This window comes from Cryptomeria japonica, chromosome 5 (genome assembly GCF_030272615.1).
Source record: "Cryptomeria japonica chromosome 5, Sugi_1.0, whole genome shotgun sequence".
Taxonomy (NCBI): domain Eukaryota; kingdom Viridiplantae; phylum Streptophyta; class Pinopsida; order Cupressales; family Cupressaceae; genus Cryptomeria; species Cryptomeria japonica.
Window position 1 is genome coordinate 413,526,404 of NC_081409.1, and position 14,976 is coordinate 413,541,379.

The window sequence follows — 14,976 nt, forward strand, 5'->3', positions numbered from 1 at the left end:
GTTGAATTTGTTAGTTTCTTGGAGCTTGGGTTCTCCGTCACCAACCAATATCAGTTTCATTTTAAATTTCCTTGTTTCATCCTTTCTCTTATGCTTCTAGTGTATTTCCCATGATAGAAAACCATGTGACCATGATTGATGTCTTTCATCTTGTAAGATTCCCATTTCTCATGCACGATCTATAAAAGTGATAAATGAGAGGAAATCTCAGTACAACAACAATGTGATACTGATAGCCCATGGACAGAGAAGCTTATAATTTTTCTCAGTTAGTGCTTCTGAATTCCTTAAATCTCAAAGACCTTTTTACAGGACAACGTGTCAAAAAGGTTTTCTATAATCTTGCAAGTTTTTAGGATATTATATGAAAGCTATATTGAAATTTGTTACGAGATTGTAAGCTAAAACTACTACTTACTAGTTGCAACAAAATTTGATCCGAAAATGGATCCAGTTTGTTTGCAACTCTGTGGCAACGTTATCACAGATCAAAGAACAGTCCTTAATTAGTTTGCTTCTGTTTTAGCTTGCTGTGTTATTTTCTTTTGAAGGCAGCGAGCCCATTTTATATCTCTCTGTGTTTTTTATATCATCATCATGTAGTAACCTTTGTATTGAGAGCTGTTCATAAGCTGCTCAGTTTATGCAGAAATAATAGTGTGCGCTTTAAAGTTGCAGTGTGTAAATTGGCTCCGTTGTAAGTGTTCAATTTTTTTCTTGTCGATATAACTTTGTCATCATCTTCTAAGGCTGTTTTAAAATCTTCAGTGTAGGAATGGTAAATGAAAAGAGGGCACTTCTCACCATTTCATCCATTCAATCCATCTTAATTTGGTCATTTCTTTATTTCAAAAAATTTCCTCCCTAAGGGCTCTTCAATCTTTTCTGATTTTTTATATACATACAAAAGTTTTGGCAAAAGGGCATTACTGTATCTATTTGCATTCTTCTTTTCATTTAGGAGGAAATCATTTCTGTAATTGAGTCATATTAGCATTATAATTACACGGTAACAGCATTGCAAACTGAAACTCTAAATGAAATTCAATTACGTGGGTTTAAAATGTGAAAAACGTGGAAAATTAAAAAAGGGACTCAAATGAATTTTATGGGATTTATAAGAAAAAAACACCACCATTGTGAAAAACCTGAGAAAAGCTGTCATTTTTTCAATTCTGACCAGCTTTTTGGCGGTTTGACCTGGTTTTGACTGGTATTGACCAGTTTTTTTGACTGAATAAGGCTTGCTGATTCTGTACGCTTGTTAGGGAAACTTGCTTAGTGGCAGGTACTCGTGGTAAACCTTGGGTTTTTCCTGCTTTCTGCTTCTATGATTTGAGTTGAGAAACATTACTTCATTCCTATCATATATGGTTATTAAGTTCTTAATGGTATAGGAGTAGGAGAATTTTGCTATTGGAACATGTGTGGTCGAATTTCATAAATTTGCCCATATATCTAGAAAATTTGCAAACAAATAGCAAGGGTTCATTTTGTCCAACAAAAAAACTGGGTGATTAGAAAAGTATTTATTTGCATTAGATTTGACATCTATTTGGCCGCTGCAGAGTTGTCTTGATTTTCCAAAGGTCATGAATTTTGCATTTGGATTTCGATTGATCCTGTTCTTAAACGTTGGAAAGTTGGCTTATAGATTCCACGCTGTTATATGCACTTTGATACCCTTTCAAACCATTCTTTGTTTTTTATACATCTTAATGGCCATATATGATAGTTTTACATCTTTAAGAGAAGTATTTCTTCCATGCTTTGGATTTACATTTTGGATGTGCATGTGCTCCCATTGATTTCATAATTTGTGTAGCCATGCTTCTTGTGTTTGCATATACTCTGTAGTCTCTACACAAGTTTGTTTTAGTGGCAGTGTTTATTTCTTATGTATGTTTTAATGAAGAATTTGGTTTTAGCATATTTAGGAATGTAAAATTTTGCAAACCTGCAAACAGAGTACAGATCTGCACAAGGATCTAGCTAGAAAAGAAGAAAAGCAAACTTGCAGATAATAGCACATAAAAGAAAAACAGAAGAAAAGCGAACTTGTAGATAATAGCACATAAAAGAAAAACAGAACTATAGAGAATGAAAAATAAATCTCTTGTATTAACCATAGTACATTTACAACTGCAAGATATGCAGATTTACACAAAGATAACCACCGTAGACCACTGCAGATGATGGAAATTACGGAGGAAACAAAGGCAGAGCAACCGCATTAACAATATTGGCGGTGAAAGAGGCAGAGCATGCAGAGCATGAATGGTTAACTGTTTGTTGCACTATCCGCTTAGTAACTACGCTAACCACTGCATGATTTACACCGCTATCAAGGAACCTGCCTGAGTTGCACCATGTTTTGGAAGGTCATTTATCAATGAAGTAATAACTGAGAAAGAAGCTCCATTAACTTGCACGGGTGTTCTGTAAACCGTTAGTGAAGTTTATGATAGTTTAGTTTAATCTTCTTTTTGCTTGTATAATTTTAAATTGCTTTTGGTCATCTTTATCTAGTTTATTCTTGCAAATCATTCACTTTTCTGGTCATTTTATTGCAAGTTCATCTTGATACTAGTGTTCTTGCATCGGTATTCGAACGCTTGCTTACCATGTTCATAGGAATCATTATAGGTTGTATACGTTCTGGATGCCATGAAATGATGGAAGGAGTATATTCACCATTGGCAGACTACGAAGTAGTTATTGAGAAACAAGCTCAGTTTAACTTGCACGACAGTTCTGAGGGATTTAATTACTTGCACTGTAATACAGCTAGTAACAAGAATTGTACTGTAAAAGAATTCCATGTTTCTAAGGTTAAGAAGGCAAAGCCATCTGTAATACGTGATTTTCCGCCTGGTTGTGGGCGTTACGCATCACCATTTGCAAATTTTCCTCCTGGAAATTCAGATCTTCAAAAGAATAAGTCACCGTTATCTCCAGCATCTTCTCTTGAATGTCAAAATGCATTTTCATCTCTTCAAACCCCTACTTGTTCTTTCAAAAGTTTTGTATCTGCGGTGAAACATCCCACCCGGCCTGTGTCTTCTTATCGAGACTTCCCCTTTGGTTGTGGGGGAAATGCTCCTCTAATCACCAAGGGAGAGTGCCATAAATCTGTTGCAGCTACTGTTGCTGCACCCTCCATCAAAGGAGACTCTCAATGCCTATGGTCAAAGAGGGTTAGGCAACAATTCCTCAACCACAACAGAAAAAGCTACACCTGCCATCATCATCACAAAAACAGCGCTAAAGACAAATTTGGCAGCAAATCTTCTAAATGCCCTGGTGCACAGCAGACCTGGAGCGCTGGAAGTAAAAACAGTCACCACATTTTGGTGGAAATCAACAGAGAACAAATTCAACTCGAATTAGTAACCTTATATTGGAATAAAGAAGGGGCCACGTGTGGAGTCTGCTGCTGTAGATTACAAGCAGAACATTAATCTTCACATTTGCAAACAAACTTATCTTTGCAAAAGCTTCACAAACACAGTAATCTACTGTTCTTCTTCACGGGCTGCAGAGATAGTTTTTGCCCTTTTATTGTCTTCAAACTTGGTGGCTCTTGGGGACTCTTTTTGGAATCTTTCACTGGCTCTTTTCTTCAATAGTGATCTCCTATTAAATAAACAAAAAATTAATCCTAGCATTCATACGGAAGACCACACTCATGATACTGGGCTCTCCCATGAGGGAGTTATGCCCAGAGATACCATGATAAAAACACAAAAAAAACTGAATTTATTATATTATTGATATTAAACTGCAAGAGTTACAATTTATAATTTATAATTGTTACTGTAGATTAACAGCTTCTACAATTGATTCCTAAACTAACTCCTATAATAATGGATCTTGCAACATAACTGAAACACAACTGATACAAGTGGTCTACTCAACTGAAACACCTGATTTAGTTTATTCATTATTCCTAACAATATCAAAGGAGACACTCATACTTCAGGAGTTGAATTTGTCAGTCAGAAACTTATTTTTGACAAAACCTATCCAAGAAAGAGGAGGACTGCATTTGCAAAGCAAGAAAAGTGTGGTAAAAGGGCAAAAGAAAAATTTAACAGCTTGTACAATTGATTCAATTGATTCCTAAACTAACTCCTATAATAGTGGATCTTGCAACATAACTGAAACACAACTGATACAAGTGGTCTACACAACTGAAACACCTGATTTAGTTTATTCATTATTCCTAACAATATCAAAGGAGACACTCATACCTCAGGAGTTGAATTTGTCAGTCAGAAACTTATTTTTGACAAAACCTATCCAAGAAAGACGAGGACTGCATTTGCAAAGTAAGAAAAGTGTGGTAAAAGGGCAAAAGAAAAATTGCTGCCATCTGGACAATCTCCAAAGAATCACACCATCTCGATCAATGTTCTCGAGTCAAATACGAGAGCTTTCAAACTTGCAAGGTGGCCACCAAAACAAAGGACGTTAATCAGTTGACAACAATGGTGAAAACAGAAGTTATGCCAGAGCACTCTAAGATTTTGAATGACACCTACAAGTCTGGAAGATTTACTGTACCAAGGTCGTCTACATTTGGAAAGAATAAAGTAAATTCATTTAATAAGGTTGCAAGGAAGCCTCACGAGCTTTCTTTGAAGACGGTCGCTACCTCAGCACAATCAACTTCAACTGAGATTGTGAGCAGGGTCCCCAAAAAATTTACATTGAAATCTGTGGAAACTGCAGATTTTCTGGTTCAAAATCCACCAACACGTGGAAAAGTTAGAGAAACCTTGCAATTATTTCAGGTTCTTTGCAGGAAACTAATACATGAAGAGGAAGATTGTGTCAAAATCTCTTCTCCAAATGGTACTCCTGTTCGTGCAGATCTAAGAGCTGCCCAGCTTTTGAAGGATAATAACTTGTATGTCAACATGGGAAAACAAATTGTGGGTGTGGTCCCAGGGTTGGAAGTTGGAGACCAGTTCCATTATAGGATTGAGTTTTGCATTGTGGGTCTTCATCGCCAGATACAGGCTGGAATTGACTTCTTGAAACAAAAAAATGTGCAGGTGGCTACCAGCATTGTGGCATCAGGAGGTTACGAAGATGATCTTGACAGTGGGCATGTGTTGATTTACACAGGACAGGGTGGAAACAACTACCGTGGAGACAAACGGCAAACTGAGGACCAGAAACTTGAACGTGGGAATTTGGCTCTGAAGAACAACATAGGCCTGAAAATACCTGTACGAGTAATTCGAGGAATAAAGAAAAAGCATTTTGGAAATGAAGGAAACAAAGAAAGAAGAAAGAACAAGGTAAGTGTCCTATATACTTATGATGGACTTTATGATGTGGAGAAATGTTGGCTCGACAGAGGAGCATCTGGATACTTTTTTAAAATTCCTTCTAAGAAGACAATTAGGTCAGCCAAAGCTGGGATTTGAATTAGTGAAATTTGTTGGAAACCCATCAAGATATACAATTCAAGGTCTTTGTATTAAGTGTTACCTTTGTTATGCTGCATTGTCCTTGATGACAAAAAGGTTTTGGTGACTATATAGCTTTATCTCTATGAATAGTGGACAGGTGTAAGCAGATTAATTTTTGGTATTCATTGATAGTGAAACTTTTTGTGGAAGAGAAGAAGGTAGGTTCAGTGACCAGTGGTTCTTCAAATTCGCATTGTGGTATTTTTTGATTTAATAATCTACAGGTATGAATGCTTCAGATGGTAATATTTTATGGCTAATTTTGTGGGGATTTCTTGCAATTGTTTTAGCATCAAATTGTCAAATTGTTATTTTTGCAGTATGTTTTGTGAAACCCTGAGGGGTAAAAAGTAAAAAAGAAAGTGAAAGAAAAAAAGAAAAAAAGATAAAAGTGTTTTCTCTTGTCAAACCATGAAGGGTAAAAAGTAAAATGGAAGTGAAAAAAAAATAAAAAATAGAAAGATAAAAGTGTTTACTCTTCTATTTTTAAAAAAAATGAAAAAGATGGTCCCGAGTATTTTTCCAGTTATCAAAAATGCAAAGATTAAAAATATCTTTCTTGCTACTATATTCTTCCAAAGAAATAATCACAAGTAATTTTTTTTTGAAACAAAAATTGGGAAAAGGAAAGAAGTATTTCTAAAGAGATCCTATGCAGTACATTTATTTTGGTGATAAATTTTTATTAACTCCAACCTAAGTTAGGGTTTGGTAACCCTACTCAAGGATGAACACACAAAACAGTTTTATTCCGGTTGTGATTCAGTTCTATAAAACCCGTATTACAGTTTGGGAACCTGATTTTTGGAGCGTGGTCAAGGAAGAAGTTTTGTTAGTTGGTTTTGCTTGATGAAGGATAGATCTCTTGAATATAACAGTGTGTAACAAAAAAAAACAAAAACAGAGATGGCGGTGATAGACCATCTTTTGTATTAATCTTGTTCAGTGATTGACAAGTTGAGAGTTGCATAATATGATGCACTTCTGAATTTATCAGTGCTCGTAATTGGAGATATTTTCTTGATATCATTTGTGACATAGGGGTCGGTGCTCCTTGAAGTTTGAGACTTCTAAATACAGTGTAAGGAGTGGGTGCTTCTTGAGATAATAAAATATTCTTTTATCAAGTGGTTTTTCTACCCCAAGAGGGTTTTCCACTCATGAAAATCTGTGTTGTGTGCTAATCCACTTTATGTGTTCCATTAGATGAATGCTCTGATACATTTATTTATGCTTCATTGTTGTTCTACAAAATTTTAATTCTTTATGCTGGTCACTTTGTTTTTTAATTAATTCTACCAGTCATAATTTGATGCTTTGACAAGTTCAATAAGAAGCATATCAAGATTACTCAATTATATATATTGTTTAATCAGAAATGCATGCTTCGATACAAGTTAGGGTGTCATATGTGTGTTAAAAGAGTTTTCCAAAGTAAGAAAAAATTAAAGAGAGTTAAATTGATTATTGACTTTGATTCACCCCCCCCCCCTCTCAGAGTCAATCCACTTCCAACAAGTGGTATCAGAGCGTAGGGTCCCATCTTTTAGGTCTATCCTAGGGATTGTTCCTGGTCTTTTGGAAGTCTTGTCATGGCTTATTCACAAGAAGGTGCCTCTCTTTCAAGAGCTCCCCTCTTTGATGGCACAAATTATGTGTTTTGGAAGATCAGAATGGAAACGTACTTGATCTCTGTTGATGTAAATGTGTGGAACATTGTTATCACAAAATATGTTGTTCCTAATGCTATTCCTTCAGATCCTGATGCTAAATCTCAGTATGAGTTAAATGCTAGAGCAAAACATGCTCTCTTGTGTGGTCTTACCAAGGATGTGTTTGTTAAAGTTATGCATTGTGCATCTGCTCATGAAATATGGAGCAAGCTTGAAACTATTTATCAAGGCGATGCAAAGGTCAAAGAATCTAAAATTCTCACACTCAAGAATCAGTTTGAGTCATTGAGAATGAAAGAAGATGAGACTATTGCAAATTATTTTCTTAGAATTGATGAAGTTGTGAATTCAAGAAGGGGTCTTGGTGAAAATGTTGATGAAAAAGATGTTGTCAGAAAGGTTATTAGAACTTTACTTCCTAAATTTGAAACTAAGGCGTCAACTTTAGAAGAAAAGAAAAGCTTTTCAACTATGTCTCTTGAAAGCCTACAAAGCATACTCACAGCCTATGAAATGAGGATAGGTAGTAATCCTTCTAGTTCTAAAGAAACTGCATTTAAAGTAGAAAAGAAGGAGGAACTAGATAGTGAGTCTGAACTTTCAGATGCTATAGAAGCTTTGCTAGTTAGAAAGTTAAAAAAGAAGTATAAGGGAAAATTACCCTTCAAATGTTTTAATTGCGGCAAAGTTGGGCACTTTGCTGCTCAATGTCCCCTGAGTGATCAAAATAATGAAGAAGAAAAACCAGAAAAAGTATTCAAAATGAAAAAATGGAACTCTAAAAAGAAATTCAATCCTTTTCAGAAAAAGAAGAGTCTTTTTATTAAAGAAGATTCTGAAAATGATTCAGATGACTCACCTTGTGAAGGTGATGAAACCTTGTTTATGGCTGCAATAGAAACTTCCTCAAAGAAAGATTTAAATAACATATCAGTAGATCAATTTGATGATTTAGATCAAGGTGAAATTGATCTTGAAGGAGAGTTACTGTGTGCTCTCAAAGAAATCAAAAGGTTTAAGAAACTTGTAGCTTCTCATGAAAGTGAAAAATAGATTTTACAAATTGAATTAAAAGATTCAAAGCAAACAGTTGAGGATCTGAAAGTCTTACTTGCTGATAGTGAATTGAAAGTTAACATTTTGGAACAGCAAAGTAGTTCTTTACATAAGCAGATTGAGCAGTATGAAAGTACCTTGCATTTGAATGAAATCTTAAGCAAACAAAAACAATGCAAGAATTTGACAGGTATAGGTTTTGATAGTGCTGAATCATCAAAACAAATTACTAAACTTGCAAACAAAAAACAATTTCAAGCCTACAATAGAATGACTCCTTTTAGGTTTGGGTTCTTTCATGGTTACTGTTTTTACTGCAACAAGTTTGGCCATAAGGTTAACACTTGCAGATTTTTGCAACATAGAACTTCTATGTTTGGACATAATCAAGCCTCTGGTTTTCCAAATACTGTGAAGTGCATTAAGTGTAACTTCTTTGGACATACTTCTTCTCAATGCAAGTCAAAGGAAAAAATTCATAAGGTGTGGAAACCAAAGTTTGTCCCTAGTTCTAAACAGTCTATGATAGTGCAAACTGCATTTCTTTCAAGTAAAAAGTCATTGTGGGTGTTGGACAGTGGCTGTTCACACCATATGACAGGAGACATAAATAAATTCCTTCATTTTGAAAACTTTGATGGAGGTTTTGTAAGTTTGGTGATAATTCAGGAGCCTTTGTCAGAGGTAAAGGCACATTATTGCTAAATGATGACACTCCTATTCATGACGTTTATTTTGTTGAAGGATTAAAACACAATTTGTTGAGTGTCAGTCAAATTTGTGACAATGGTTATAATGTATCTTTTAGTTCTCAAGGTTGTGCTATCAAAAATAAATCTGGTAATATTGTTGCTACTGGTTTGAGGACTATTGGGAATGTTTACAATTTACTTGACTCCACAGATTATGAAAATAATGTAGGTATGTGTCTTATGGGTCAAGTAGAAGAAAACTGGTTATGGCACAAGCGCTTGGGACATGTAAACTTTGATAATCTAGTTCGAATCAGCAAGAACCAGAATGTCAGAGGTTTACCCATCTTGAGCAAACCATTAAATATTGTGTGCAAAGAGTGTTTGAAAGGTAAACAGACAAAAGTATCTTTTAAATCTAAAGAACACTCTTCTACTAGTCCTTTACAACTTGTTCATACAGATTTATGTGGTCCAACAAGGACACAATCCATCAATGGTGAAAAATACTTCATGCTCTTTGTGGATGATTATACAAGAATGGTATGGGTCACTTTTCTTAAACATAAATCTGAAGCATTTGACAGATTTAAAATTTTTAGGAAAATGGTTGAACGTGAAACTGATTTAAAACTGAAATGTTTAAGATCAGACAAGGGTGGTGAATTTACATCACAAGAATTTGTTGATTATTGTGAAAAACATGGCATTAAAAGACAGTATGCTGCTGCTCGAACACCTCAACAAAATGGGGTGGTTGAGAGGAAAAACAGAATAGTCAAAGAGATGGCTTGCACAATGCTTAATGAGGCAAATCTGCCAGACAGATATTGGAAAGAAGCTGTTCACACAGCTGTTTATATTCTGAATCGTGTGCAAATTAGGGTAAAATCTACTTTTACTCCTTATGAACTCTGGTATGGTAAAGCTGCTTCAATTAAGTATTTCAAGATTTTTGGGTGCAAGTGTTATATAAAAAGAGATGAAGAGAATCTAGGAAGCTTTGATGCTAAGACTGATGAGGGTATATTTCTTGGATATTCTACTCATAGCAAAGCTTATAGGTGTTTCAATAATAGATTGAACAAAATTGTTGAAACTGTTAATGTAAGATTTGATGAGCAATTCTTTCTAAGTGATGGTATGCAGGATGTTGAAGAGGATATACCAATAAGACTGGAACAAGTTTCTAAATCTGCTGAAACAGAAATTACAAATGAGAAGAGTCCTCCATCAAGTCCTAAAGCAGAAAATCTTTTACATACACCCTCTAGAATCATTACTAAAAGACATCCTCAAAGTCAAATTATTGGTGAAATAGATGCAGGAATCTTGACTAGGAGAAGAGCAAGAATTGGTGAACAAGCTCAAATGGCTGAGCATTACTGTCTGGTAACTGATTTTGAACCTAAGTCTGTTTCTGAAGCTCTTATTAATGATTGTTGGCTGAATGCAATGCAAGATGAAATCAATCAAATAGAAAAGAATAAAACCTGGGAACTAGTGCCTAGACCAGATGATAAAAATGTTATAGGGGGTAAATGGATTTTCAGAAATAAACTTGATGAATCTGGTAAAGTTGTTAGGAATAAAGCACGCTTTGTGTGTAAAGGCTATGCACAGCAAGAAGGTGTAGATTTTGGTGAAACATTTGCACCTGTTGCTAGGCTAGAGTCAATACGAATATTTCTGGCATACTCCTGTTATAAAAATTTTAAAATTTATCAAATGGATGTTAAAACAGCATTCCTAAATGGTTATCTTGATGAAGAGGTATATATGGAACAGCCAGAAGGGTTTGTCTCTGCAGATAAACCTGATTATGTATACAGGTTGAAAAAGGCTCTATATGGTCTTAAACAAGCTCCAAGAGCTTGGTACTCCAGGTTAGATGCTCACCTTACAGCAAATGGATTTACTAGAGGTGGAGTTGACAGTAACTTATATGTCAAAGTTGAAGGTAATGATATTTTACTTGTTGAGGTCTATGTGGATGATATCATTTTTGGCTGCAATAATGATTCTTTATCCAAAATTTTTTCAAAACTCATGGAATCTGAATTTGAAATGTCCATGTTGGGTGAATTAACCTTCTTTCTTGGTCTTCAAGTAATGCAGCTTGAACAAGGCATTTTTTTATCACAAACCAAATATGCAAAAGAAATGCTAAAGAAGTTTAATATGATAGATTGCAAACCTGTTAGTACTCCAATGGAGACTAGCTGTAAATTAACCAAGGCAGATGACTCACCTGAAGTCAATCAATCTGAGTACAGATCAATGATAGGCAACTTACTTTATTTAACTGCATCTAGGCCTGATTTAATGCATGCAGTCTGTTTGGTTTCACGATTTCAATCTGCCCCTAAACAATCTCATTTGATAGTTGTGAAAAGAATTTTAAAGTACATTCAAGGTACTTTAGACTATGGTTTATGGTATCCACGAAATAATGATTTTACTCTTGTTGGTTTTACGGATGTTGACTGGGCTGGCTGTGTAGATGATAGAAAAAGCACCAGTGGTGCAGCTTTCTTCCTAGGAGATCGTCTTGTTGCCTGGCATAGCAAAAAGCAAGAATGTGTCACTTTATCAACTGTAGAATCTGAGTATATTGCTGCAACAGCTTGTTGTACCCAATTAATCTGGATGTCTTATCAACTTGCTGATATGGGTATTACAGTAAACAAGCCAATCTCTATTTTTTGTGATAACACTAGTGCCATAAATCTTTCTAAAAATCCTATTATGCACTCACGCACTAAACATGTTGCAATAAAGTTACATTTTCTACGTGAACAGGTGTTAGCTAATGAATTTCAACTTTTATATGTGCCTTCCCAGGCACAAGTGGCTGACATTTTCACAAAGGCTCTATCTAAAGAAGTATTTGAACGTTTCAGAGACAGGTTGGGAGTTATCTCTCAATCTATTCTTGCTTAATATCTTGCATTCTATGAGGGGGAGCATCACTCTCCCCAAGTTTTTCCCTTTGTCCTTGAGACAAAAAGGGGGAGAAGACAGTTGTTCTTACAGGTTATTCTAAAAGTTTCACAGTTGGAATTACAGGTTATTCTGAGTTTCACAGATAGTTGGAATTACAGGTTGTTCTAAGGTTTCACAAATAGACAGTTGTTCTTACAGGTTATTCTAAAAGTTTCACAGTTGGAATTACAGGTTATTCTGAGTTTCACAGATAGTTGGAAATACAGGTTGTTCTAAGGTTTCACAAATTAATTAGCAGTTTACTCAGGTGGTATTTATGGTATCATGATGTTGTTTCTAGCAGTTAATGATGGTTCAGTTTTATGATGGTTCAATTTTTGCCATCAAGGACAAAGGGGGAGTTTGTTACCTTTGTTATGCTGCATTGTCCTTGATGACAAAAAGGTTTTGGTGACTATATAGCTTTATCTCTATGAATAGTGGACAGGTGTAAGCAGATTAATTTTTGGTATTCATTGATAGTGAAACTTTTTGTGGAAGAGAAGAAGGTAGGTTCAGTGACCAGTGGTTCTTCAAATTCGCATTGTGGTATTTTTTGATTTAATAATCTACAGGTATGAATGCTTCAGATGGTAATATTTTATGGCTAATTTTGTGGGGATTTCTCGCAATTGTTTTAGCATCAAATTGTCAAATTGTTATTTTTGCAGTATGTTTTGTGAAACCGTGAGGGGTAAAAAGTAAAAAAGAAAGTGAAAGAAAAAAAGAAAGAAAGATAAAAGTGTTTTCTCTTGTCAAACCATGAAGGGTAAAAAGTAAAATGGAAGTGAAAGAAGAAAAAAAATAGAAAGATAAAAGTGTTTACTCTTCTATTTTAAAAAAAATGAAAAAGATGGTCCCGAGTATTTTTCCAGTTATCAAAAATGCAAAGATTAAAAATATCTTTCTTGCTACTATATTCTTCCAAAGAAATAATCACAAGTAATTTTTTTTTGAAACAAAAATTGGGAAAAGGAAAGAAGTATTTCTAAAGAGATCCTATGCAGTACATTTATTTTGGTGATAAATTTTTATTAACTCCAACCTAAGTTAGGGTTTGGTAACCCTACTCAAGGATGAACACACAAAACAATTTTATTCCGGTTGTGATTCAGTTCTATAAAACCCGTATTACAGTTTGGGAACCTGATTTTTGGAGCGTGGTCAAGGAAGAAGTTTTGTTAGTTGGTTTTGCTTGATGAAGGATAGATCTCTTGAATATAACAGTGTGTAACAAAAAAAAACAAAAACAGAGATGGCGGTGAGTGATTGACAAGTTGAGAGTTGCATAATATGATGCACTTCTGAATTTATCAGTGCTCGTAATTGGAGATATTTTCTTGATATCATTTGTGACATAGGGGTCGGTGCTCCTTGAAGTTTGAGACTTCTAAATACAGTGTAAGGAGTGGGTGCTTCTTGAGATAATAAAATATTCTTTTATCAAGTGGTTTTTCTACCCCAAGAGGGTTTTCCACTCATGAAAATCTGTGTTGTGTGCTAATCCACTTTATGTGTTCCATTAGATGAATGCTCTGATACATTTATTTATGCTTCATTGTTGTTCTACAAAATTTTAATTCTTTATGCTGGTCACTTTGTTTTTTAATTAATTCTACCAGTCATAATTTGATGCTTTGACAAGTTCAATAAGAAGCATATCAAGATTACTCAATTATATATATTGTTTAATCAGAAATGCATGCTTGGATACAAGTTAGGGTGTCATATGTGTGTTAAAAGAGTTTTCCAAAGTAAGAAAAAATTAAAGAGAGTTAAATTGATTATTGACTCTGATTCACCCCCACCTCTCAGAGTCAATCCACTTCCAACATTAAGGACATTTCGGAAGGCAAAGAGAGATGAGCCATTTGTGTTGTAAATACTAGAGATGAAGAAAATGGCCCACCTCCGTTTGTGTACACAACTGAAGTGCTTTAGTCAAGCTGGTGTCAGCCTATGCCTCAAAGAGGCTGTGATTGTAGAAATGGATGTTCAGATTCCACAAAATGTCTCTGTGCTTTGAAAAATGGTGGCAAATTTCCATTTAACTTTGACGGTGCTATTGTATGTGCTGAGCCTATTGTATATGAATGTGGTCCATCATGTAGCTGCCCTCCAAATTGCTACAATAGAGTGAGTCAAAGTGGTATTCAATTTCGGCTTGAGGTGTTTAAGACTGATAAGAGAGGTTGGGGAGTCAGATCATCAGACTCTATACCTTCTGGTAGCTTTATTTGTGAGTACACAGGTGAGCTACTTTCAGATATTGAAGCTGAGAAGCGGATTGATAATGACGAGTATCTCTTTGATATAGGAAGGACAAGCAAGAAGGATCAATCTCGTTGGCCTGAACTTTCTAGTGCTATGTCTGAATGGGAGAGTAGTCCAGTTTGCGTTACAGCGGAAGATGTGGGATTTACGATTGATGCAGCTAATTATGGAAGCGTTTGGAGATTCATCAATCACAATTGTTCTCCAAATCTATATGCACAGGATGTGCTTTACGACCATGATGATAGAAGGTTACCCCACATTATGTTCTTTGCTGCAGAGAACATTCCTCCAATGCGGGAGCTTTTTTATCATTACAACTGTACTGTGGATCAGGTGTATGATCAGAATGGATACATTAAAAAGAAATTTTGCTATTGTGGGTCTTCAGAATGTACTGGGAGAATGTATTGAGGATTCACAGCTCGCATCCAATCACAGGTTTTTCTCAAGGTATGGATAGGATCTTCTGTCCATGACCATACTTTTTTATAGCTTGGTTAAAAGAAGGTTATTATGGACGTGCATCCACATGTATTTCATACTTATGCTCTGTTGTAGAATTGCATTTTCAATCCTTTTTAACTTGCATTTTGTTTTGTTAGGTGCACAAGTAGCTATATTTTTTATGTCCCCAGTTTTGTGTTTTCTATAATTTCTTGCAGTTCCGCTGTATAACGAAGATCTTCTCCTCTCGGCTGAACAACTTTCCATCTTTTGCAAGGTTAATTCATTTTGAAGATGTGTACAGAAGTTTGATATAGATGTCTTCTGCAAAATCTATTAATTTTTGCTGACATCATACTTATTAAT

General features: G+C 35.2%; 1 long non-coding RNA gene and 1 pseudogene across 1 annotated transcript; one reads left to right on the forward strand and one right to left on the reverse strand.

Annotated features, from left to right (window-relative positions):
* Positions 1-2,096: 2,096 nt before the first annotated feature.
* Positions 2,097-4,624, reverse strand: LOC131076470 (uncharacterized). The gene is made up of 2 exons (XR_009113348.1): positions 4,254-4,624; positions 2,097-3,636 (listed from the first exon to the last, which is right to left on the reverse strand). It is a non-coding gene; the product is annotated as an uncharacterized LOC131076470 (long non-coding RNA).
* A 225-nt stretch (positions 4,625-4,849) lies between these two features.
* On the forward strand, positions 4,850-14,577 carry LOC131076469 (histone-lysine N-methyltransferase, H3 lysine-9 specific SUVH5-like; annotated as a pseudogene).
* The last annotated feature ends 399 nt before the right edge of the window (positions 14,578-14,976 follow it).